General features: G+C 38.4%; 1 long non-coding RNA gene and 1 pseudogene across 1 annotated transcript; both read right to left on the reverse strand.

Annotated features, from left to right (window-relative positions):
• Positions 1-450: 450 nt before the first annotated feature.
• LOC113710079 (probable carboxylesterase 7) lies at positions 451-6,825 on the reverse strand (annotated as a pseudogene).
• A 7,864-nt stretch (positions 6,826-14,689) lies between these two features.
• On the reverse strand, positions 14,690-16,223 carry LOC113710078 (uncharacterized). Its single transcript, XR_011821497.1, has 3 exons — positions 15,862-16,223; positions 15,514-15,732; positions 14,690-15,387 (listed from the first exon to the last, which is right to left on the reverse strand). It is a non-coding gene; the product is annotated as an uncharacterized lncRNA (long non-coding RNA).
• Between the last annotated feature and the right edge of the window lie 10,566 nt (positions 16,224-26,789).

A 26,789-nucleotide genomic window follows, 5' to 3' on the forward strand; every position in this document is an offset into this window, starting at 1 on the left:
GAATTTATTCAGTCCATCTTCCTCATTAGTCCCCTCCTTACCTCATTCATATTCGTAAGCCAGTAGCAATGCAGAAACATTCGTACCTGCAACAGGTAAGCCACTAATGTCTAAAGAAAAGCAATGAGAAGTTGAAGTCTCAATAGTTTAGAAGCTACTTATCAATAAAAACATGGACTGATAATGATTTGCATGCGTGAATACATTTCCTCTGTGGAATCATTTTTGTATATCACATCATTTATTTCTCACCATTACAAATGATTATTCGACAAAATATCTAACGTATGGTCAGAAATGGAGAAGGAAATTATGGATGCTATTCATATATTTTGAAACAAACACTTGTATATGAGCTTTTCATTAACAAGACTAAATGAATTTCAAACAAGTACACAAACGATGCAGAGAATGACAGTAATCAAAGTGATTATCCACTTAAATATGCATCTACACACCATTCTTGTTGATGAAATTAGCCAACTTTTTCAACAACAACAACAAAGCATTCTCCCCCTTGGGAAAAAACAAATTGAAGACATGATCTTCCCCTGCAACCTCCACAACCTCCACATCTCCACCCCACTCACTCTTCTCCAAAGCCTCTTTATAAAGCCACCCCCTATCTTTCAGAATATCCTTTCCAGCAACATAAATCAGCACCCTTTTGCAGCCTAGCCTCGGAAGGTTTGGTTCCATCCCAGGATTCAGCAATGGATCATCAACCCCTGCAGATTTTGGGTGAACATAATGCCAGATGCCCTCAACATAGGCCTTTGCCTGTAATTTCGTTAGCTCAATACCGATTGGCTCTTTCCCCCAAAAATAAGGACAATTGAGAAAAATCCCATCCAGATTAAAGCCGTCCAGTTTCTCCAGTCCAACCCTTAACGTGTTATGACCTGAATTCATGGGAAGCTATTAAACTAACTACCAGAAAGAGTCAGCAGAGGAGGTAGCATGAGAAATGGGAGCACAGGGGAAGAATCACGTGACCAAGCCTGGTCCTAACAGAATGAAGAGTTTTGGCGGGAAAATTAGTTAATTGCTAGCAATCTGGTATTTGAAACAACACTAGGATTTGTATAAGTATTACATCTGCAATTGTAATAAGCATCAGATTCATTGTTGCTTAATTCTCTTCTCAATAATATCTCAGTCTCTCTCATTAACTTTTCCCTCCTCCCTCTGAAATTCTTCTTCTTTCTCCCTCCTGATTTCTCTTCTTCTATCTTCCCTACTGATATAATTCAGTTTCTCGACTCCAATCTTCAACAGTGGTATCAGAGCTTGCGGTCCTCGGATTGCAAGTTCTTCCACAATCCATAATGGCAGAAGGTACACGCATGAAAAGCTTCGAAGAGCAGCTTAGGAAACAGGATGCCAGGATTCAAGCGGTTCTCGATTCCATGATAGCAGACAAGCAGGTCATGGAGGAAAAGTTGGAAGTTAATCAAAGGGAGATGCGGTCCTTACTGGAAGCAAATAGCGCAGAACTGAAGAACTTTGTGAGTAGCCAGATCAGCTCGATTTTGAGAAGTTTGCAGGGGGACAAAGGCATTTTGGGAAATCCTAATGGTTCTGCAGAAAGGACTCCTAACAATCGAAATGCGGGAAATTCGAATACCAGGCATGGTGAATTTGGCAATTCCTCTAGAGGAGAGGGGCAACACTGGCCCATGGGGGTCCCCAGGTTGGATTTCCCCAGATTTGATGGCCACAGTCCTAAGGAGTGGGTCAGGAAGTGTGAGAAATTTTTCCAACTATTTCGCACTACTGAGGAGCAGCAGATGGACCTTGTGGAACTGCACTTAGAAGGAAAGGCGGATCTCTGGTATCAGAATTTCAAAAAAGATAGGGGAATAGTCCAATGGAAGGATTTTGGATCAGAAATATGTAGGAGGTTCAGCACTGTGGGAGAGGCTGATGCAGTGGAAGAGTTTAGCAAACTCAATCAAACCTCCACTGTTTTGGCTTACCAGGAGAAGTTTGAGGAGTTGAGGTCTATTGTAATGATCCAGATGCCAGAACTGACTGAATCCTACTACATTTCTAGTTTCTTAAGTGGACTGAAGGGGGAAATTAAATCTGCCGTGAAGATGCACAGGCCAGACAGTCTACAGTCTGCCTTTGAGATGGCCAGATGGCAGGAACATCACTTGGATCTGGTTCACAAGTCCAGTAGGCCTATACTCAGAAATACCATGCACTCAACCTCATTTGGAATTAACAAAGGAGGAAATGGAGCTCAGGATCCGGGAGCAAGACAAGCGGGAACATCACCAACAGAATTCAACAGGAAGTCTAATTCACAGCAAGTTTTCAAGAAAATCTCCCCCACTGAATTCCAGTACAGGAAGGATCACAACCTATGTTTCAGGTGTGGAGAAAGATTTAGTCCAGGTCACAATTGCAAAAGCAAGGGGATCCACATGATGATAGTAGGGGAGGAGGAGAAGGGTGAGGAAAATCACACAGCAGAAGAGGAGGAGGTTATTGAATACATGGGAACTCAGCAAGAGCATGAGGTGATGCTAACCTTGCATGCACTGTCAGGGGAATTATCCTCAAGCATTATCAAAATGCAAGGGGAATATATGAACCAGCACTTGACAATCCTGCTTGATGGGGGAAGTACTAATTGCTTCATCAGGAGGAGTGTGGCTCAGCAATTTCCAGAAAGGGTACAGAACCACAGGCCCTTCAAGGTCAAGATAGCTGATGGCAAGGAGTTGACATGTGACCAGTGGATTCCAGGGATGCAGTGGAGCATGCAGGGCCACAGATTTGCACACGATGTGTTTGTATTGGACCTGGAGCCTTATGACTTGATCCTTGGAGTTGACTGGATGAAGTCCTATAGTCCTATTACTTTTGATTTCAAGAAGCTGAATCTGTCTTTTGAAAAAGGAGGGGAGCAAGTGGTGCTAAATGGAGACTCCAACAATGCAAACTTAAGGATGCAGCAAGGTCCCTCAGCTCACAAGTATGTCAAACACAAGATCAGGAAGGCATTGCAGCAAGCATGTATGGTGAAGATTCACAACTCACAGGTAATTTCTGAACCAGATTCTCTTACTAAGTTGTTGGCTAAGTATGATGATGTCTTTGCAGAACCAAACACCCTTCCCCCAAATAGATGCCATGATCACCAAATTCCCCTCAAACCAGATGCCCAACCATTCAAAATTCCTCCCTACAGATACCCTCATGTACAAAAAAATGAGATTGACAGACAGGTGAAAGATATGTTGAACTCTGGCCTTATACAAGTTAGCCATAGCCCCTTTGCATCACCTGCTCTTTTAGTAAAAAAGAAAGATGGGAGCTGGAGGCTTTGTATTGATTATAGGCAACTGAACAACCTCACTATTAAAGATAAATTTCCTATACCTATTATAGATGATTTATTGGATGAATTATATGGAGCCAAGATTTTTTCTAAAATTGATCTGAGATCGGGCTATCACCAAATCAGGATGAATCCTGATTGACATCCATAAAACTGCTTTTAGGACTCATTCTGGTCTATATGAATTCTTTGTCATGCCATTTGGTCTAACAAACGCCCCAGCCACCTTTCAAGCACTAATGAACTCTGTCTTTGAACCTTATATAAGGAAATTTGTTCTTGTGTTCTTTGATGACATTTTAATCTATAGTCCAGACTCCAAGAGTCACCTACACCACTTATCCATAGTTTTGGAAACCCTGAGACAACACTCTTTGTTTGCAAAGATATCTAAGTGCTCTTTTGGTCAAGACCAAGTAGAGTATCTGGGACACATAATTACTAGTGCAGGGGTGAAAACTGATCCATCCAAGGTGGAAGCTATGCTGTCCTGGCCAACGCCCTCCTGTGTAAAGGCTCTCAGAGGATTCTTGGGCTTGACAGGTTACTATAGGAGGTTTGTTAAGGGGTATGGGGAGATTGCTAAGCCTCTTACTGAACTGCTAAAAAGGGATCAATTTGCATGGAGTACTGCTGCAGAAACTGCATTCCAACAATTGAAGCTGGCAATGAGTGCAGCACCAGTGTTGGCATTACCTGACTTCTCAAAGCCATTCCTGCTGGAAACTGATGCCAGTCAGAAAGCCATTGGTGCTGTTCTAATGCAACAGGGGAGGCCAATAGCTTATTACAGCCAAGTACTGGGACAGAATAATCAAGCCAGGTCTACCTATGAGAAGGAACTCTTATCACTCATCACTGCAGTTCACAAGTGGAAACACTACTTGATGGGACACCATTTCATTATCAAAACTGATCATGAGAGTCTCAAATACTTGTTGGATCAGAAAATTAACACCTCTCTCCAACAAAAATGGCTGGTTAAACTTATGGGAATGGATTATGAGATTCAATACAGAAAAGGGAAGGAGAATATAGTTGCTGATGCCTTGTCAAGGAGGGGTGACTTGGAGAATATAGCAGAAACATCTGTGCATACTATCACTGCCATCAAGCCTCAGTGGTTGACCATGGTAGCTGAGAGCTACAACAGTGATGAGATGGCCAAGGAGGTTCTGCTGAAGTTAGCTATGGGAGCTGACGCATTACCAGATTACTCCTATAACCAGGGAATTCTAAGGTTCAAAGGAAGGGTGTGGATAGGAGCAGATTCTGAATTAAGACAAAGGCTGGTTTCCTGTTTTCATGATTCTAGTCTTGGGGGACATTCTGGGAATCTTGGTACTTATCAGAGGATTAAGAGTTATCTATACTGGCCTGGAATGAAGAAGGAAGTGGAGCAATATGTACAGAGCTGTGAGGTCTGCAAAAGGAGCAAAAATGAAAATTGCCCCTATCCAGGTTTGCTGCAGCCACTGGCCATACCTGACCAAGCTTGGCAACAAATTTCTATGGATTTCATAGAAGGATTACCCAAGTCCTTTGGTTGTAATGTGATCTACGTGGTGGTGGACAGATTCACTAAATACGCCCATTTTATTCCAATGACCTCTCACTATACTGCTAAAAGTGTCGCAGAGGCATTCTTTGATCAGATTTTTAGGTTGCATGGCCTACCAACACACATTGTCTCTGATAGGGACAAGGCTTTTACTAGCTTGTTCTGGCAAGAGCTCTTCAAAATGCTAGGCACAGAATTAAATCTGTCATCTGCATATCATCCTCAGTCTGATGGACAGACTGAGAGGGTGAATAGGTGTGTGGAAAATTACCTGAGAAGTATGTGCATGTATCAACCAGGGAAATGGAGGAAATGGCTACCTGCTGCAGAGTGGTGGTACAACACTAACCACCATAATAGCTTACAAATGTCTCCCTTTCAGGCCTTGTATGGTTACAAGCCTACTCAGATGAACCTGAGGCCTGATAGCACACTAGTAGCTGCAGTGGAGGATTGGGCACAAGAACGAGTGGGCTGGAACTCCTTGCTCAAGGAGAATCTGTTGAAGGCTCAGAACAGGATGAAACAAATGGCAGATAAAGGGAGGAGTGACAGGGAATTTGAAGTAGGAGAATGGGCTTATTTGAAGCTTCAGCCTTACAGACAAACTTCTGTAGCTGTAAGAAGGAACATAAAACTGGCGGCTAAGTATTATGGGCCATATCAAGTAGAGCAAAAGTTGGGGACTGTAGCTTACAGGTTGAAGTTACCAGCAGGATCAACCATACATCCTGTTTTCCATGTCTCCTTACTCAAGAAGTCACCTAAGGGGGCTCCTCTTAGCACTGCCTTGCCTACCCTAAATGATGATGGGGAGTTTGGTGTTGCTCCCTCAGCAGTTATAGACCAGAGGACAATCTTTAGAAAAGGGCAAGAGGTCGAACAGGTGTTGGTGCAATGGGAAAACATGGAACCTGAGGAAGCCACCTGGGAAGATTGGACATTCATTCATGCTCAATTCCCTACTTTCCAATTTAATCAATCCTAGAGACTAGGATTATTTTTAGGGGAAGGCATTTGTTATGACCTGAATTCATGGGAAGCTATTAAACTAACTACCAGAAAGAGTCAGCAGAGGAGGTAGCATGAGAAATGGGAGCACAGGGGAAGAATCACGTGACCAAGCCTGGTCCTAACAGAATGAAGAGTTTTGGCGGGAAAATTAGTTAATTGCTAGCAATCTGGTATTTGAAACAACACTAGGATTTGTATAAGTATTACATCTGCAATTGTAATAAGCATCAGATTCATTGTTGCTTAATTCTCTTCTCAATAATATCTCAGTCTCTCTCATTAACTTTTCCCTCCTCCCTCTGAAATTCTTCTTCTTTCTCCCTCCTGATTTCTCTTCTTCTATCTTCCCTACTGATATAATTCAGTTTCTCGACTCCAATCTTCAACATAACGCCATGTTATGTGCTAAGTCCCAGCACTGTCCCCGCCAAAAAACACCCTATCAAAGTCAGCATAATCCCTGAGGCATATCTCAGGACCCTTGCCATTCGAATGAGAGGCAACCCATTTGACTGCAATCCAACAATCTTCATAAGCTGTAGGTAGAGGGTGCGAGCCGATAGTTAATTGAAACTGCTACAACACCAGCTTCTGCAACAACTGTGTTAAGGTGCGTGTGATATGCAAGAGAGAAGGCAGATTCGACCAAAAAACCTCCACCGTGGAAGTAGAGCAGAAGAGGAAGTTTTATATCCTGTTGGGCGTTTTTGGGCAGGTAAAGCCTAGCAGATATGTCTAGTTCTGGTGATATTTGGACATCTTTAGATTCAACTCTGGTTTCTGGATCCACTGATGCAGCTACAATATCTTTGCCTACTAATCTTTCAACTCGGCCATCCCTGTATACTCGGATCATGGGAGAGAAGTCATGGAGTATCTCAGTTGAGTTTGTATCCATTGTTGAAATCGAAGGTGAAGAATGGAGAAAGCACTACCGAGGTTTCAGGAATCAGAATAAAAAATGAGCAAATATTGGTGAAAAGCTTTTGCAATTGTAACTGCAACTATTAAAGAAGATTGTATCAACGACTTTTGGATGACTGTAATTCTCAAGATTATAGTATCCATACTACTATTCCAGATTAAGGTCAAGATTTTAACTAATTCACTGATAGGACAATTTTCATTTGAAATCTTTACTCTGCCTGTCCGGGAGTCAGTATTTGCCAGTGGCGGTAAGCAAATTAGTCATCGTGATGAGAATGGAGCAACCTACCTTTGTCTAACATGTGCTACTAGTCAAGTTCGGTTTGGTTCAAATACCTCGACAATGACAAAAGTCAATCGCAGCTGGAAACAAAAGAATAATTTTATAGGTTAAACTGAAAATTTTCTCCATAAACTGCAAAAACAATTACACTTTGCCTCCCCTAATTGGCTTTGTTTGGATAGAGTATTATTTCAAATAATTATTTGGAATAATTACTGTAGCACTTTTATGATGTGATATATGTGAGATAAAAAAATGGTTGAGAATATAAAAAGATGAATTGGGAAATGCGTTTATGATATGAGCGAAATTTTTTTTTGAAAAAATTATCTATTCAAATGTTTTTGGCAGTTCAATTGAGAATCCTTCTTCTTCTTCTTTGCCGAAGTGAGGGAATTCACTAAGCTAGTCTTAAAAGTTAAAAGTTAACAATCAAACTTGCTGTTCACCTTGTCACTACAGTAAATCAATCAATGCAGTCCCTATCAAGGAGATGAGCAAAATATGAGGTGGGGCTTTTAATTAGGAAAAAATGCCGTTGCTTTTGGTTTGGATGGATTACATGCTTCATAATCATACAGAATCTCATAACCAGTGTTAGAGAGGAGGGAAATGAGGAAGGAAATTAAAATATAGCTAAAATAAGGGATTTGTTTCAAAACACGAAAGAGCGGGTAAACTGCCTAAAAAATTAATTAGGGGAGGCAAAGTGTAACTGTTTGTGGTTTATGGAGAAAAATTGCAATTTAGGCCATGTTTGATAATCCAATTCAGCATTTAAAGTTAATGGGTTCAGGTCTTAACATATTCAAACCGTTTGATAACAAAAAATTGAACATCCGAATTAATTAAATAGCACTAAATATTTTAGACAAAACTTGTTTCCAAAATTAAGTGATAACTTATTCACTTATCATCGAATGTAATATTTATTTAAATATATTAAATTTAATATTTAATAATTTAATAAATTAATAAATTTAAATTTCAACTTCAGTTTTATCAAGCGCAACTTTAACCTTAAAATTATGCTTTTGTTTCCAACGACCATTGAATGTTGTCATTGTTGAGGTGTTTGAACCGAATGGAAGTTGACTTGTAGTACATGTCAGACAAAAGGTAGGCGGCTCCGTTCTCTTCCCCATGGCTATTTTTGACTCCCGCCACCGTCAAAATGCTGACTCCCGGAGGGGTAGAGCAAGGATTTCAAATGAAAATTGTCTTATCAATGAATTACGTAAAATCTTGACTTTGCACTGGAATAGTAATATGGAAACTACAATCTTGAGAATTACACTCAAACAAAAGTCGTTGTTACCACAAACCTTCGAAACAAGAATTCTGCAATAGCGTGAGCGATGAACGAATTCCAATTAGCATCGAATTGACAAACTGGCTTACAGGATGCACGCTGTGAAGCCATGTTTCCACTAATGCTATGTTTTCCTACTAACTAGATTTTTGTCCGTACTTTAGCACGTCTTTTTATTTATTTATTGTGAATTTATACAAATATAAATAATTTAAATACAAAAATTAACAACAATCATACATATTCATCTATATTAACTTTAAAAAATTAATGTATTTTAAACGTTTAATTATTTACTAATTTTTAAAAATTTGTTTATATACTTTCATTATAATATAATTGTATATATCAAATCATGTACCCCATATCAAAAATTTGGTAGATATTTATTTTTTACAAATATTTTTTCAGATAATTTAAGTTTTTGTAATGACCATATATCTAGAACTATATATTCATATTTAATTAAGTAGAAAAAAAATCTAGCAATTCATTTTTTTCAGCAATAAATATTCAGTTTTCAACAATATTGGTAATAAATCTATCAGTGTAACAGTTAATTCTCTTTTTTACACTATGTTAATTCAATTCAGGGAAGAAATGATGAACAATTTCAATACTAATCAACAATATGGTGGTGAAAGAAAGTAATTTCGGATACGTAACATTTCAATAATTGTGATTAAAGAAGTAATTTGGAATATGTAAGATTTTAATAATTGTAACTTGAAAAAGGTTTTACTATAGTTCTATATGTAATAATTTAATAGAAAGCAGAATCATTAAGATAAGATTAGTTTTTTTTAAAAAAATATCATTAAGATAAGATTTGTTATTTTTTAAAGTTATTTTAAAATTAGATATAATTTTTAAACATATAATATAATCCAAATAGAATTTAATATGGATAAAACTCAAGTGATGTATAATCTGTTAATTGTTTTTAATTAGACATGTACATAGAAGTGACAAAGATTAAAATATCTACTCTTATATACATATATATATATACACTATATAGATTCATGATTCTTCTTTTCTCAATAACCCACAATAAACTCAATCATAAATAGAGGGCTTGCCATTAGAATTTAATGACAAAGTCTAAATTACACAGATACCCAGAAGCCTTTTAAATCTCAATTTCTTAAAAAAAAACTGAGGCACAAGGGTACACTTGCTTGATCATCTGTAAATCAGTAAACGATTAAAAAAAAAAGAAATTACAACAATGGGAAGCAACAACATACCTGTAAGGGGGCAGAAGAGAAATTATTTCTCCAATGGAGCTTACTCTGGCTGAGAAATTGAACTCCTCCAGTTACTCCCACCCTATCAATTGTGACTTAATTCCGTTAAATGGTTCATTCATGTGTTTGTAGTGGAGGCTAGGGGTGGGCAAAAAATCCGATCCGATCCGAAACCCGACTAACCAATTCGATCCGATCGGAAAATAGGATATTCGATCCGATTTTTCTTAGCGGGGCAGATGCGGGTCGAGTACCCGCAAAAACGGATACGGATACGGATCAACAAAATAAAAATCCGCGGGTACCCGACCCGCAGGGTATATTATATAAATATTAAAAAAATAAGGGTTCATTATATAATTTTATAATTTTTAATCCTAAGTGTAAGTAAATTGGTTCACAACCTCATATTTTAATCTCATATGATTCGTCTCTCCTCATCTTGTCAAAAAAAAATGAATATTTTTGGTGAAACCTGAACCAAATGAATAAAACAAAGAAAAATTTGTGAAACTCTATCATAAAAATTGTTCATCCTTTTCATCATTTTTCATTTTTATTCTACTTCCATCGATCTTTCCTGCAAATTTTTCATCAATTCAATCAAAAATTTGTGTTTGGAGCTCCAATTTTCTGTTAGCTAGATAATTAAAACATTTGTGTCTTTCATTTATTTATTTATTTTATTGCAATTGTGTCTCTTAAATTTGTCTCCTTTATTTTAGTGCAAGAAATTTATTTTTCTTTTTCATCACCTTTAATGCAACAAGGTCTATTCCAAAGATGTAAGACAATTGGGGAAAATTTTTCAAGATTATTTTGGTTATACTTTCTTCAAAAATTATTAGCTCTGTTCAATTCTTTTTCGAACTTGATTCCACAATTGACTCATTTTGGATGCACTCTTGTACCATAATATCCTTAAGGAAGTTGGAAAAGTTGTCATATACTTATTATCCTTGTGTTTGTTATGTTGTAAAATAATGAAATGCGTGAGAATGGTGATGTACTCAAAATTATCATAAAACTTCGTTTTATCCTTGTGTTTGTTATACTTGGAAAAGTTGTCATATACTTATTATCCTTGTGTTTGTTATGTTGTAGAAGGATGAAATGCGTGAGAATGGTGATGTACTCAAAATTATCATAACATTTCGTTTTATCTATTAGATATTATAATTATAATATGTACTAAATTTATGAAATCAGTTTGATTATTGGATGAAATGTGTGAGAATGGTGATGTATGGATTTTGATTATAATATCTCTATCAATGTTAATTGGAAAGCATGCTTTTTTTGATTGAAAAACATGTTGATATTAAGTGAAAAATATTTTTATTGGAAATAGTTTTTTTTATTTAGGGGCGGGTACCCTATGACCCGCCCTTTTTTTTCGAATACCCGCTCAATATTAGGAGCGGGTTAAGGTCACAAAATAGCTGATCCGATATTTTAGGATCGGATCAGCCATATCTTGTTAGGGGCGGGTACCCTACTCATGTCCACCCCTAGTGGAGGCAACTTATTTAAACAAAAGCCAAAAAGCCTAACAGCATAAAGAGCCCAAAAGCCGGAGAGCATAAAGTCCACTTGAAGAATAAAAATGTAACCCAAAGACTGCGAAATCAATTTACCATTTTCCTATGCATTACATTTTCTTTTAATTTTTTTTAAATAAAAAGTTTTAAATCTGATATCTCCTACTTACGATCCTTCCCAATTTCTTATCCAATGCGAAGCAAACAACATACTTGTAAGAGGTACAAGAGAATTATTTCAACAACATATAGGGCAGAAGAGAATTATTTCACCAATGGAGGTTACTCTGGTAATGGCTGAGAGATTGAACTCCTCCACTAACTCCCACCCTATCGATTGTGTCACACTTCCAGTAAATGATTTATTGATGAGGTTGTAGTAAAGGCAACTTCTTCAAACAAAAGTCCAAGAGTATAAAGTCAGTTAAATGATAAAATATAATTATAAAAACTTACCAAAAGGCTGAGAAAGTAATTTACCATTTTTCCATGCATTATATTTTTTTAAAAATTTGTAAGTGAGAAATTTTGAATTCAGAATCTCTTAATAACAATCCCTCCTACCTTACCATCCAACACAATTCCCCCTTCCCCCATTTTCCCATGCGTTAAACCGTTTTACAATATGCTAAACCAATTTATTTAAGCAACCAATCCTAAATCACTAATTTACCCTTCCATGAGGTAGAAGAAATTTATCAGTACTTAACCTCTTCCCCCACAAACTGCTTCTTATATCTGAATAGGATAAAGGACTAATCACAAAAACTTTGTCATAAAAAATACTTTTTTTGTAGTGATTTTCAACACATTACAGCACAGTGCTCTAATTTATCCCAAATTACTATAATCTTGAATATTATGAATGAAAGTACAGGAAAAATATTTTGATGATGGGTGCAATGTGCCCATAACAGAATTTAGAGTGTACTATGGCATATTCTAATGATTTTAAGGTGTAAAGTATTCAAAATTAAGAGTGCGGAAAATAAAATATTCAAAAATAAGAGGGCAGGGTGTAAAGTGAAAATTGTTGAATATGTAAGGGGTGAAAATTTGGCATTAATCCCACAATCAAATATAGTCGAAATAAAGAGCAGAACGTAATTATGAAGTGTAAAGAAATCGATAGAAATATTATTCGAATTGGTCGTTGTTTCAGGAAAAGACTAGACAGTATCCAATTGAGTTGCCTAAAGAAATTTGAAGATACAACCAAAAGACAATATGACAATTTTGCTAAAGATTTTCGTTAATTATTCTCAGTCAAAAAACAAAGAACTAAAAAGTGCTTATTTATTTTGCATTAAAATATTCTAAAATTTGTTATGGCCCAAATTGTACTTTTGCCAGTATTTTCTTCTAAAATATACTTGGCAATCTGGAGGAGCATTCAGAAAATAATGTAAGTTGAAGTTGGGCCAATAAAAGTTTCAAAACGCGTACAAGACAGAAAATTGTAGGTAACCAATATGCATAAAAGTGTATTGATAACAATTGGATTTATCTTTTGTTTAATTAGAATTATCTTCGTATCACTAAAAATCCAACTTAAATTACAATGTTGAGGTCTTGAAACAATAAAAAAAAAAGTTAAACAAAAGTATTCTGTTTTATGTGTCAATCTGTATGGATTAGCGCACACACATTTCTTTATCAATTCCAGTGATAAGAAAAGATGATGTCGGATGTCATCATGAAGTATTCATGGATATACTCTTCATTTTTTATTTTTTATTTTTTGTTGATAAGCAACCCGCAGTTGCTATTCAAGAATGCGCACTAGATAAATCCACCCCATGCAATAGCACACGAACCAAACGGAGAGTTAAGACGCACTAAACTATGCAACGCGCGAATGTCCCAAGAGAGATTCGAACCCGAACTAGCAGGAAGGCATGACACCAATTCTACCATCTCGGTCAACTCAAGGAACAATATCTTCTTCATGTTGACATCATTTTGTTTTTAGTTCTCTTGGGAACCTTTGTTCATATACTTACCAATTACTTTTAATCTCATTTATTGATTCTTTCTTTCCATTTTCGTATGTTGTCATTTATTTATTTATTTATATTTGTGGTTAATTAAACTATGGTGGATTTCAATTTTATATTCGTCTCATCCCAATCGAAAGATGAATACTAATGTTAAAGTAATAATGTCGGGATCCTTTTTCTCTCTTATGTTTCTATTAACTCTTTTATCACATATTATAATTCCTTATGACAACAAGAAAAATCGGTTGATTTGCTAGTGAGAGGATTTCATGAGCAGTATTATCATATCAAACCAATTGTTCTGATTTTTTTGGTATTGAAAGACTTCAAGAAGTATTAGCTTGTACATAGAAAATGTGTAAAAATCAACATACACATCCCAATTGTGTCCATCTGAAGTCTGAATGATATTAGTGATTAAAAATGTATGTGTGATATAATATACTTTCCTTCCTAATGCGTCATGCAATCTCAATAGTATTTTGACCTGAAATCTAAAGGGGAGGGTGGTGGCAGTGGTGGAGGAGGGAGGGTGGTGGTGGAGGGTAATGGGTAGTGGTGCGTAGTGTGTGGAAGAAGAAAGGTGGGATTTTTTTTTGGTTATTTTTAAGTATATTTGAGATGTTGTGTTTTTGGAGTTGTTTTTAGAGTTCATTTCTATAGATTTGAAAAACAAAAATAATTTTTCAAAAACACTTTAAATCTAAATGGAGCCTAAATTGTTAGTTAGCAAACATATGTATACTTTCTTTGTTTCTTAATTGACAAAATGGATCTGTATTTTTCTTTGACTTCAATGAATGTTATTTTGAGAACTCTAGATGCATTAAGCAAAATGTGTATTAGATTTGTGGAAGAAGTTGGATGTTTCAAAAACTCGATATAATCACATTATGTGCTCTTAATTGAATTGCAATTAACTTCATTAAACCTCTTTTTTTGTTTTCTTTAACTTCACTAAACCTCTTACCTAAAGAGTGTGCCAAATACAAAGATTTTGGTGCATTTGTTTTAGGTAGACACGTACTTCTCAAATTTTTTTTAAAAAAAGGATTAAGCTAACAGGAGCCATCAACACTCGTTAATACACTTGAATTACACCTAATTTATTATATGAATACACACAATTATAATTATTGCACTTGTGTATTTAGATACTTTCCCAAATTAACTATGGTTGTGTATGGATTATGAGTATTCCATTGAATAATTTGTGATTATTCGGTCAAATAGTCTGACCGAATAAGAATAACTCAATCCCGTATGGATAGTCGATTTAATGAGAATACAATATAGGATTCGCGTTTGGATAATATATATTCTATTCTGCAAGTATTAAATTTTTTCTAAACACCGCTTTTTTGGTTATATCACATTATTCACCTCAAATTGCAACCTCTTTGAATGAAAGTTGATATTATGTGATTTTATTTTGCGGCGACGAAATAGTTCTTCATAAAATTATGATATACCAAATTAAATATAGATTACAGTACTTTCAATACAGAGACGTGGTCTCACACTTGTGAAGCAAGCATAAAGGAATTAGGAAACATACAGACATGACACAAACAAGCAAATTTTGAGGAATTTAAAATGATGCAGTAGTACTTGGATTAACCTTATTCGCATCACACTAGTAGTAACACACAGTAGTCATTCGCTTCTAATCCCTCACCTTCGCCTCGCACTCCGATACGCATTCCACATTCCATTTGCCATTGCATCTCTCATTTCATGCCATTCATTGACCTCTTCTTGCGAGGCACTTAGGGGTTGAATTTCTGGCATTGGCGGGACCCCACCTTCTCCTTCGATATCCATCTCTTGCTCATGATCATTGAATATGTCATCATCTGGTAATTCGTCCCGTATGAAATTGTGTAGAGTGCAGCAAGCTATCACCACATTTATTTGTGTACTCATATAAAAATTAGGTACAGGACCGCGTAGGATGGTGAATCTCCTTTTAAGCACCCCAAAGCATCTCTCAATTACATTTCTAAGTGATGAGTGACGAGTATTGAAAAGTTGCTTCGGGGAGGAACACCCACGCCGACCCTGTGCAGGTTGTCGAGGTGTTCCACGATAAGGTGCAAGAAATCCAGGAACATTTCTATATGCCGAGTCCACAAGGTAGTATTTTCCTACAAAATAAAGTGGAATAAAGGTAAAAAATAAGTAAGTACACACTACGATTTCTTTAGTCATTCACTCACATACAGTGCCAAGCACATAATTGGACAAAAATTTATAAAAATATTGTCATGCACCTGGAGGGGGCATCGGAAAATGTGTAGGTCCTGTTAGTGCTCCGTCCAAGACACGTGCATCATGGGCGCTTCCTTCCCAACCAGCATAAATATATGAAAAGCGCATATCAAAATCACAAATGGCTAGTACATTTTGAGTTGCTTGTCCATGCCTATTCGTGTACGCCGTTTGCTGTCCAGGTGGCGGATGTGCTGGAACATGTGTACCATCTAATGCACCTATAGCATTCTTGAACATTTGATAAGCTAGTTAGTTGGTAAATGCATAATGAAATTTGACACGATAATTGGATATTAATGCACAGCGTGTTGGAACCAAAGGGTAAGCAATACTTTATACTATTTTACCGTAAACCACTGGGCAAATCTCCGATCAGTGTAAATCTTAGGATGCACTTCGTTATGTCCTCTTGGACGAATGAGAATTTTTCCCAACTCACAAAGCCCCCGTAACACCTCATGAATGTTCCGGCAGATGGTCTCCGGGGAATGTTGGAATCGTTCAGCCAGGCACCGCATTCGATGATTGTGGCTTAACATAACTAATGTCATGCACACTGCTTCCTCTATGAGGACTCTTTTCTGGGGATTTTGCGGTACATATCCTCCACTCACAAGAATGTCACATAAGCGCATGAAGCTATCCACCGTTATTCTACAGTTCTCAAGTACTCTTGCAGGATGACCATTAATCACTTCGGCCACATACGCCCGGCAATATATATCCTGCTAGACGTTCAGCCACAGGGTTGAATAGAATAACCGTCGCCCATTGGATGAGTTGCCAGTCGTCGTCATCATCATCAGCATTATTCGAAGACGATCCCCAATTATTCCAACTGTTATCCATATTTGTATTTTGGCTGTCGATGAAACCTAGTACACCACCTGTCCAAACGAAACTTTAGCTAATCTATTGAACGGATGACTCCAAAGTTAGCTATAACATCAACAAATTTCATGCAGTAATATACCTATTGCCTAGCTAATATACCTGTTGCTAATAAATTTGTCTAGTTTAGCTAATATTTTTAAGAGTTTAGAAATGTAATATACCCTAGCTTAGGTAATATACCTTAGCTAATATTTTTTAATAGTAGAAAAAACCAAAACTGATTGTTATAGTAATATACCTTAGCTAATATTTTTAATAGCTTAGCTAATATACCATTAGGCTAATATTTTTTAATAGTAAAAATAACCAAAATCCTATTTTTATAGTAATATACCTTAGCAAGATATTTTTAATAGCTTAGGTAATATATCTTAGCTTAGCTAATATACGACTGGGCTAATAGTTTTTAATAGTAAAAATAACCAAAAGTAATTTTTATGGTAAAAGATAGCTTAGCTAATATTTTTAATAGCTTAGCTAATATACCTTGATTGATAGTTTTTAATAGTAAAAATAACCAAAAGTAATTTTTACTATTAAAAGATAGCTTACCTAATATACCTTAGGTAATATATTTTAAAAGTAAAAATAAGCAAAAGTAATTGATATAGTAATATACCTTAGCTAATATTTTTAAGAACTTACCTAATATACCATTAGGCTAATATTTTTTAATAGTAAAAATAAGCACAACTAGTTTTTACAGTAATATACCAAATGTAATAGTTTTAATAGCTTAGCTACTATACCTGGGCTATGGCAAGAGCTAGTTACAGGAGCAATAAAGCCGGGGATGTACCAGAATGCCTATGGCTTCAACACTGCCTCGGTTTCTGAAGCTAGTAGTTCGATATAGGAAGTCTTGTACACACTGATGAACTTATGGCTTTATAGAAATTTGACAGCTCTCATGGAAACCAACCAATTTCATCTATCGACTGTAGACATGGTGAAATAGCTGCAGCCACTTGTTCATAAAAAAAAGCTGCAGCCAAATAATGCATTGCATGTCCGTAGCTTATTTTTGATTGATAGATCACTGATGCTCGGACAAATAAGCACGCGAAGACAGCAGTGATTTTGACTTAAAGGGGCATTGAATATGTTAAAGGCGTGTCCGAATATCCCGTGAACTACTGTGTTACCCATGTGCCGTTTCCTGCAAATAAGCTATCGGCCAAGCACTGCAATATCCCCTAGCAATCAAAAGAAGGAAAATAATCTAGCATAGTAGTAGTCCATGTGAAATGCTGCCCGCATGTTCAGGCGTGGGCCTGTAGTATTTGAATGAGAGGAGTAGTGTCATATGCTATTTGAAAAAAAGAGTAGTCAGTTAGTGGGTGTCAATAAGGCACCATTGTAGTCACATTGAATTGAAATCCCGGCTGGAATCTATCTTTTGTAAATGTACAAACTTTATACACACAACTGCGTAGACATGTTAAGGCATAGGAACTTTATATTTATAAATATTGGTCCTATATATATACATATATACAAATGCTTGCTTTTGATTCACAACAATAAGAAACGAACCAGAATGTGAGAGCTGTACTAAAGCCAGCATTTAAATAACCACAAGAGTAGCCAGCATTTAAATAACCAGCATTTAAATAGCTAGCATTTAAATAACCACTAAAGCCAGCATTAATCAATTGGCCAATAAACCAATGCCAATCAACTAAGGGGCCATCCAGACTCCCTGCGCATAAAGAAACTATCTAACATTTTTAATAGCTAATATAATTGAAGAAAATGAAGAAAATTCCACATAAATGAAGAAAGTGAAGACAAATAGGCATTCAAAGCGAAGCAATACAGAATGTTCATAAGCCGCAGGAAAGTTAGTGTCTCAAATACAGACCTAATCCAAGTCTAAGTCAATTGTCAAGCAAAGTACATATAATATCCGCAAGACTGGGAATTTTTAGTCATAGACAAGCAATCCAAAATTGGTCCTCCAAGACACAGTTATAGAACCCAGCCAAATTTCCATTAGATGTCCAGTAAGGCACCATAAACGAAACTCCAATTATAGTTGCCTATGCAGCAACTATTTCGGATCAAGAATGGTATCAGCATACCAATATTGGAAGCCTTCATCCGACTGGAGAAACATGTGGCACCACCTCTCGGAATTTTCAAACTCTTTCATGCAAGCAAGACGTTTCCGGGACCACAGTTCAACGGGCTCATGTCTTGGGTAGCATTTGTCCCAAACTTTTAGCGCCGCTATGCACCAGTCATTTCGTCTAGTGTTTTCCTCAATTTTGATCATGGACAGCTTGCCGATGTTCGTTGCTGCGTCTCGTAGAGCTTCCCCGGTCTTCTGAGACTTAGTGCTCCTTGAACCATCGTAGGATGATGTCCCCCGACTCGATACTGGGCGTTTACCCGGCCTACTAGCAACGAATTCAACTTCTTCATCCCGCACTGGAATGTAAACATCCTCCCCCCAAAAGTCTGAGGTTGGTCCATCAACCTTTGCCTTCCCCTTACGCCTTGATGCGGCCGCGGTGGTCTTTTCAGCAGAATAAGGAGAGTGGTGGACATCACTCTGAGCAGACGAATAGGCATGCTTTCCGGTGGCTGTTCGGCTCTCTAGAATTTCTCCCAATTCATAGAAGCAACCGCAGCTGCGGCCTTCTTTGAACCTCCCATAGAATTTGTTTTCCTGCAATCCATGTGAAATGCCAACTAGTTCAACTGGACAAGCTGATACGGTTTATATAAAAAGCATTCTTGTTGTGTACTACTAAGCTGTTATTTCAAATAAAGAGATTACACATCACCAGGCCAGCAATCAATCGTGATAAGGCCAGAAATGAAAGACATATACCTATAGCATTACACAGCAGTCAATCCAAGCCAGTAGTATCAGATACGTAGGCCAACAATGAAGCATAAGTCGGCCACAATTAAATTACACAGACCAGCCCAATAATCACCTTAAATTATTACTGTACCAACCTAATCAATGCATAGGAATTTGTCCTCCCCTCTCAATTACATTTAGGGGGCAATAGTACTCTACAAGATTAATAAAGTAGCCTCCAAACATAGGGGGGAAGCCTTAAAGTGCACATCAATACTATCAACCTAGTGCGGCAGCAATGAAAGTCATAAAACACTAGACCAAATATTACATAAGTCAAACTTTCAGCGACCCTGAAGCAGTGACGGCTCAATATTCCATAATATATCACATAAAAACACAGGGAAACATATCTATCGAAGCCTAAGGGCATTTTGAGATACAATTAATAGAGACATTGAAAAAGTTTACCCGCTTTAGAGCGCTCCATTTTTCCTTCGTAGCCTGAAAGCATAGAAGCTCTGAATTAAACCCAACTCCCGTCTCAGCCGTGGTTTGGGACATCCCCGATAAGCGGACGAAACACTTCCACTCGGATTCCAACCTATAGAATTTTGAACGGTACTGTTCCCACCTCAAATTGACGTGGCACTTGTCGTTCATGTGTAGGCTAAGATGGTGCCAGTTTGACCTCCCCTTTTGGTGCTTGTCCCAAGTACCATTCCTGTGCCACTCTACAAGTGTTGCAACGAAAGTTGACTCAAGCGTAGGGTGATTTTTCCAATCGGCCACTTCAGATTCATCATTCATCTAATGCAATAAACCAGAATAATCCATAGTAAATAACATTTAGATTGTACAAGGAAACACATAATAGAGACAAATGGGTGCTGGTACTTCATAGTAGGAACCGTTTGCATACCTTTACGAAATAGTTTCTCGCACAAGCAGCCAAATCGTTTGAACCGCTCTCGGAATGTGCTTGCTGGACTGCATAAAAGTGAAATATACGCAATGGTAGTAAATTTGGTTCCATTAATGAAGACAAATAGGCATTCAAAGCTGTCAGCAAGCCCAAGTGCACAATTTTTGGGTGAACATAGTATGAGATCATTAACGAATGGATAGAAACTGAAAATAATAGCAACTGAAACCAAAATTATATGTCGAGGAAGGTCTTACCGCTACTCTTTCGTACTCGACGGCGCTTATGTGGCATATAAACCAGGATACAACGAAAAATGGCAGAACCTAAGAGCCACACACCAACTGGCTGTTTTAAAAAAAAAAAGGGCAGAAAAAATGAGAATTTGGTGACGAATAGTTCGTAGTAAAACCTTTAACATACCAGCAAGCCTATTATGATGCCTTTAATTGGACAGAGACAGCAGACTCTACATCGTGGACTACATAGAAAGGTAAAAATCAAGAAACTTAGGATCCAAAATGCAGCTACATGGATTAACCTGGGCAATAACCCTTTGCGTCAACTGCGCTTGGGATGCTCTAGTAATGACACTTCAATTATGTTTAGGAGCTGAATCAGATGATTCACAACAAAGGACTTGAGGATGGTTCTATACTTCTATCATTTCTGTCTACCTTTAACATATTAATATATTTTTTTACAAGTGTGCAAATAATCTTGGATAACAAGACATATATGTTACATATCCAAAAAAAAAATAAAAATAAAAAGAAGGCCACACTTGTTATAGATTGTATTGAGATCACAAGTTTCATATATTATCAGATTGTATTGCAGTAGAAGCATCAGGAACTTACTTTCCTATGTAAATTTAGATTTATTTCAAATATGTCATGCAACTTGGAATTAGGACAAATTTGTTATGGCATATATACCTTAGAAAGAAATTTAAACCAAGAGTGCTCCTCCATCCTGGCATTCTATAATACTTTTCGTTATGCAGCAAAAAGCTAGGGAACATTTTTAAAGCAATTGGCCCCTTTAAACTGGCCTTCTTTTGTCCCACATACCTGGTAACTGGCGAAAAATGGCCACTTTTTTTTGGTATTATTTTACTCTATTAGACATTGTCAGGTCAGCAATGTGAAGAGAATAAATTTGAATCATGAATGTGAAACAGATATAACTTACACTTCAGTATCTATCCACAGTTTTCCATGCCAAGAATTTAAATAGTACTACATCAAGGCTTCAAGGAAATGGAGCATGGTAATTTTTTTTGTGTAGAAATTAAGGAATGAAATTATCATCTGAGGTTACATTTTGTGCAACAAAGAAGACAGGCTGCAGTTCCACAGGATTTCTTCTTGGAGCCTGGACAAAAGAACCACTGCATCTTCTCTGCTGGACGGTAGACTTAGAATTTGGATTTCAACAAGTCTTACGAGTTTTTGATGTTTCCACCTAGTTTGAGATGGTAACAACTAGGTAAAAGAAACCAATTTTTTTTATCCATAAAAAGGGATCAGTGTACTAGTTCTATAATAAAATATTTAGACAAAGTCCTAAATTCACGTTCCTACTGTCTAAATTCATACCGTTAACGCAGCAATGACTCATACCATTAGTATTAACTAGAAAATGAAATTGAGAGTCGAAAGTGTAAATTTAAAATGGAGGCACGTGAATTCATCTTTTATATCCGGGATTGAAATTGTGCTACTGAACGGATGAGTAAAATTTTTGCATAAAGAATTAAATACCAATTCATAAATAAAATGAGTTAAGAATTGGCCGCCGCTGTGAAAGAAATTGACGAATCAAATACTGCTGCATATTCGTGTTTACACAATTTTCAGATTGTGCAGGGAAGCTAATTTTGCCAGTGGAGCTACCGAACGCTAATTACAGAATACAGAGAGGACTCGGGCACTACATACCCATTTGCTTCTTAACATAATGGCAAACTGGAATGGATCAGAAGAAATTTGAAAGAAAAAATCCCATATTCATCTGCAAGAATGGGGGAAAACGCACCTTGAGGCTCAAAATTTGGAAGCCACGCACACAATATAGTAGGGGCTAGATAGAAAGCATCAGCGCCGGCAACAGCCGCTGGTGTCACTGCTGAAGCTTAATCGAAGCCAAATTTGACAGCTTTAATGCAGATCTGTTCTTCTTGTTAATGCAAACTTCACAAATTGCTGGTCATTTGCTTGGCATAACAATTACTAAACCCACCGGCTGAGATAAATGATATGTCAGTAGAGGTTGGGGGTGATGAAGAGGGGGGGTAAAGAAGAAGAGTAAAGGACTAGGCCAATTTGTCGGCTTCTCCCTGACACAAGACAACGGTCAGAAAAATTTTCAAGCGCTTTACTGTTTTGGGTCTGAAAAAGTTGGATGCATTATTCGGTCAAGAAAAGTTGTAAAATATTGTGAATTTACTGTTCCAGAATATAAAAAACAAAATATTATCAGTCCAAACAAAGCCTATATTTTTCTAAAAATTTTGCACCGGAGTTCCCTCTTAATGAATACCTAATGGATACTAGTTAGGCAAACCAAAGGTATATTAATTTAAATTTTATGGTTCATATGACTCTAATTCTAGCAAGTTGGTTCATATTGCTAGTGCCGAAGAGGTCCGATCAGATCCCACCAGAAAGTTCTTTATTTGAGCTTACTTCATTTTTGGTAAAGTTGAAAGAAAGATCACAGAGCCGATTACCTGAGCTTCTGCAGTCAATTTCTTCAAACAGAGCCGATTACGGTGCTCATCAACAACAGATTGGGACTTTCTCTTGGCCGAATTTTCCAGCTTCCAAGCTAAGGAATTATTTCTTCATTGGCTGAAACTTTTCAAGAATTGATAGTACAATCCTATTAATTGATTTCGAGGTCCGTTGATTGTTGACAAAAGCACTTAGAATTCATATATTCCATTTTTTATTTTTAACATTTGATTGCTGGCAAAAAATTTTCGGGTTTAAATTTGGCCAAATTTCAAGAAACATGTGAGTTAAAACCATGCCTACCAAAAGTTTGAGAAAATGTCCAAATTAGCAGAAATAGGAGATACTAAAACATATCCAGGGCTGCTAGAATAACCATCTCCAGGGGATACGTCTGGACACCATGTCTGACTTTCAGCCTCCGACTAAAGGGCTAGAGGACTCCCCATCTACAAGGAAGTCCTTTGCTCAACTGTTTACCCAACCACCCGCCTCACCCATTCAGTTTCGACAAGTGACTTCCTACAAAGGAGAGGCAGCGGTATTCTTCCCTAAAGCTGAGGTGGAAAAACTCGCTGCACCATTTTGATGGGCCTTAGTGGGGAAATTTTTCCATGGCAGACCATCACTGGAGGAGATACGGAAGTTTTTCTCTACGCTCAACTTGAAGAATCAGATAACCATTGGCCTGTTGGACTATCGTCATGTGCTGTTGAGATGCACGGCAGAATCGGACTTTACCAGAATCTGGACGCGAGGGATTTGGCAGCTGGCCAAATTTCCTATGCGAGTTTTCCGATGGATGAGAGATTTCCACATTCATAAGGAGTCCTCCCTAACTCTAGTGTGGTTCTCATTACCTTTTTTGCCGGTCCATTACTTCGACAAACATTCTCTTTACTCGATTGTTAGTCCTGTGGGAAAACCGCTCTTCTTGGATGCAGCCACAGCCTCTGGAACGCGGCCAAGGGTGGCGCGGGTTTGCGTGGAAGTAGATTTGATGAAATTGCTTTGCTCCAGAGTCTGGGTGGCAGTGGAAGGAGAGTCTGGCTTCTGGCAAAAACTTGTGCCTGAAGACCCGCCCGCATATTGCTCTGGGTGCTGGCGCCTAGGCCATACGGTGGCCAAATGCAAGAGGAACGCTAAGGAGCACGGGGTGTCGAAGCCCAATGCGCAGCCTTGGGTGCAGACTCAAGCTGTAGCCGACCCACCATCACACGTGCACGGTCAGACGAGAGTTGCTGTGGCGCAAGAGACAAACGACACTTTTGGTGAAAGATGGGTACCGCTCCATGTACAGCTAGATGCAGGGAAAGAAACTCAGGAGAGGCAGGCTCCCAAGTCGCCGACGGGGCAGGAGTCTGAGAGTGATGCAGGGAACCAGCAGGATAACATTTCTCCCGAGTAGGCCGCAATAGAGGCTAGGCCGGTTGATGCACAGCAGGAGGAGCACAGTGAGGAAGGCGTACTCCAAGGGCACCTCTCCTCCAGAGCAACAGTCGACGGGAAGGGTGAACTACCTCTATTGAGTGACTTGCGCGAGGCGCTTGACTGGCGTGAGGACTTCCATTCAGGCGTGGCGGAGGCGGTGGATGCAGGCCATGTTAATGCTGGGTCAGCATCGAAAGCCTCTACTGAATCAGCATTGCCGCAACCAGCTAGCGAGGATCAATTGGAAGCGCAAGAGCAGCTCCATGGCATTGAGATGCACGCCATGCATGGAGGGGTTACCTCCTCGGGTATGGCACGAGTCGAGCAAGTGCCGATAGACATGAACATGGACACGAATGAAGGAAGGGCCATCCACCTGATTGCGAGCAACCTATCTCCAAGGATGGTGACTATACTTGAAAATGAATCAACTTCGTTGGTAGTGGAACTGAACATTGATCATGCTGGGGGATTACACGATTTCACCAAACCGAGGGGAAGGGGTGCTTGCATCCGTCAGCCGTCTGATAGAAAACTCAGGTCAACAACATTTACCCATAACTCTGACCAGGATTTACATCATGATTAACGCACTTTTATGGAATATTAGAGGGGTGGCTCAAGCCCCAAATTTGCGTAGACTTCGTAAATTAGTACGATTACATGATGTCAAATTTTTGGCTATATCAGAACCTAAGCAACCCATTTGTAATATTGATCACATTCGCATGAGGTTGTCGTTTGATTCAGTAGTTGTTAACCCTTCAGAAAATCTCTGGGTCTTCTTTAGTAGTCCTTTTATATGCTCGGTTGTTAGTAGTTGGGCTCAACATATTACGCTGTCGATTTATCATCCGTGGTTGTCAGGTCTTCTGTTCTTCTCATTTGTTCATGCAAAATGTACAATGGAGGAGCGTCGTGAGTTATGGCACCACTTGCTGAGGGATAAACCAAATGCTTCTCCTTGGTGCATTGGGGGTGATTTTAATGTGGTAACAACTCCACATGAAAAACGTGGAGGACGGCCTTATTCCATGGCAGAATGTGAAGAATTTCTGATGTTTATGGAGGAGGCAGGGGTTTTTGATGCGGGATTTTCTGGATCGAGTTTCACTTGGAGTAATAACAGGAGGGGACGAGCTCGAATTTGAAAAAGGTTGGATAGATTGTTACTCAATGAGGAGTGCCTAAATGTTGCTTCAGCAATATCTGTTGCACACCTGGCACGACATCCTTCGGATCACTCTCCGCTAAAATTCTCCTTTGTGTCACGATTAGACAATAAATCACGGCCTTTTCGCTTCTTGAATGTATGGGCAGCAAGGCCAGACCTATTGGAGGTAATTCGACGTGCATGGAATGAGGACATGCAGGGTTCACCCTTGCGGATCTTGTGTTCTAAATTGCTGGCGACACGGCGAAGCATTTAGGATTGGAATAAGCAGTCATTTGGGAATGTATTTGATGCGGTCCGGGAGGCAGATGCGGGAGTATTGAGAGCCGAGGCTACTGTGGAGAATAAAACATCGGAGGAGACGTAGATTGAGCTACAAAGAGCTCAAACGGAACTTACAAGGTCGTTAGCAATCGAAGAGCAATTTTGGCGGCAGAAGGCAAGAGTGAAATGGCTTCGTAGTGGGGACCGGAACACCAAATACTTTCATGCGGTGGTTAAGTAGAGGAGAATGCACGAAATGATACACAGAATTAGGAAGACAGATGGGCAATGGATGGAGGATGAAAATGCAATAGCAAATGAGGCGATTCTGGAGACACGACCTACGCCTCGGGTGGACTACTAGATTTAATTCCATCCTTGATCACGGGGGAAGACAATTCGATGTTAGAGGAGGCGCCGACACTGGACGAAGTCAAACGAGTTGTATTTACAATAGATGGGGATAGTGCTGCAGGCCCTGATGGGTATACGGGCAGGTTTTTTACCTTTGCGTGGGACATCATTGCTAGTGATGTCCATAGGGCAGTGGTGAGTTTCTTTTGTGGAGCAGAGCTACCTCAATTTGTAACGTCTACCTCTATAGTGCTTCTTCCAAAAGTTCCGAATGCCCAAGATTTCTCCAAATTTCGACCGATCAGCCTTTTTAATTTCTTTAATAAACTGATTTCCAGGATATTGGTTGACCGTGTAGCTCCGATTTTACCAAAACTTATATCCCCTCAACAGACGGGGTTTGTCAAAGGGCGAGCCATCACGGAAAACTATTTATTAGCCCAGGAGCTGGTGACAGACATTGGTAAGAAGTCGAGGGAAGGTAATGTGGCTTTAAAGATGGACATGACAAAAGCATATGATCGCATATCTTGGATGCATATTATTGCTGTTCTACGGAGATTTGGCTTTGCGGAAAGATTTATAGACATGGTGTGGCGTCTAGTTTCGAACGTCTGGTTCTCGATTCTTATTAACGGGGTGTCTCAGGGATTTTTTAGATCTACCAGGGGATTACGGCA

Source organism: Coffea arabica, chromosome 9e, assembly GCF_036785885.1.
Source record: "Coffea arabica cultivar ET-39 chromosome 9e, Coffea Arabica ET-39 HiFi, whole genome shotgun sequence".
Taxonomy (NCBI): Eukaryota; Viridiplantae; Streptophyta; class Magnoliopsida; order Gentianales; family Rubiaceae; genus Coffea; species Coffea arabica.